This window comes from Nanorana parkeri, unplaced genomic scaffold, assembly GCF_000935625.1.
Source record: "Nanorana parkeri isolate BGI_ZX_2015 unplaced genomic scaffold, ASM93562v1 scaffold102, whole genome shotgun sequence".
In the NCBI taxonomy this organism is placed as follows: Eukaryota; Metazoa; Chordata; class Amphibia; order Anura; family Dicroglossidae; genus Nanorana; species Nanorana parkeri.
The window spans coordinates 2,405,370-2,406,354 of NW_017306370.1; the positions used below are offsets into that span (position 1 = coordinate 2,405,370).

General features: G+C 41.5%; 1 protein-coding gene across 1 annotated transcript in view; it reads right to left on the reverse strand.

The window, feature by feature from the left end:
• ENDOD1 (endonuclease domain containing 1) overlaps nucleotides 1–985 on the reverse strand; it is a 22,170-nt gene that overhangs the window by 19,584 nt on the left and 1,601 nt on the right. The gene's annotated exons all lie outside the window — the stretch shown is intronic.

Genomic DNA, 985 nt, shown 5'->3' on the forward strand with positions numbered 1-985 from the left:
GTGCAGAAAAATGAACACAGATCACTGGAACAGAACCCAACATGCATAAAGTGAGACTATTTAATTATGATATTCAGGTTTTTTTTCAGGGGCAAAGCCTAAAATCCAGGGACTGGACATCATGAACAGCTGCCAATCATGCGATGGGACTTTATACTGCAGATATGGGCAACTGGCAGCAGTTCAGTTGTAGTGGCATTATGAAGTCAGTGACCATGTGACAGGGCATGCTGGGATTTGTGATTATTCAGCAGTCACGTGGACAGGCCAGGAAGCTTAGAGTCACTCATGGAATGCTGGATGCCATCAGTATAATAAATATGTAATATTGGTATTATTATTTCTTACATCAAAAATTAGATATCAGCAATCTGTGTAGGACAAAGTGAAACTAATCGCAGTATGGCTCAGGCCCAACCCGCTGATGTCATTCATGCGACGTATCATCATTTAAAAATCTTTACTGAGTGTTTGAGTGTTAGTGTGTTTGTGTTTGTGTCATTCCATTGATCATGGCTTGAGTGTCAGGCTGACACAGTATCAGATGTAAATACATTCATTGATGTGTGCAAGTGCCTGGCACGTAGCTACTGCTGATGCTGCAGGGCAGCACAAGCCATTTTAGGTGTAGAGATTTGGAATGGTGTAGGATATGGATCACTAGGGTGCGTGTTGTACATTGCTAGTCAGAGACTGATCCTACTACCGTATGGTAGAAAGCAAGATACTGTACAGAATAAAGGGAGTGTCTTATGTAAGCATGCAGCAGCCATCACATAGCAGGGCATCTGCCAATCCTATATACATAATATGGATTCATTAGAAAAAAAATGGAACAAAACATCTTAATAATGGGCACCCATGGCATTACCCTCATGGCCAGGTACCAACCTAACCAACAGTCCTTACACCCAAAGGTTGGATGCACCCTATAAATGACCATCATCCCCCCCCCCCCTTTTTTTTTTTTTTTTTTAAGAATTTT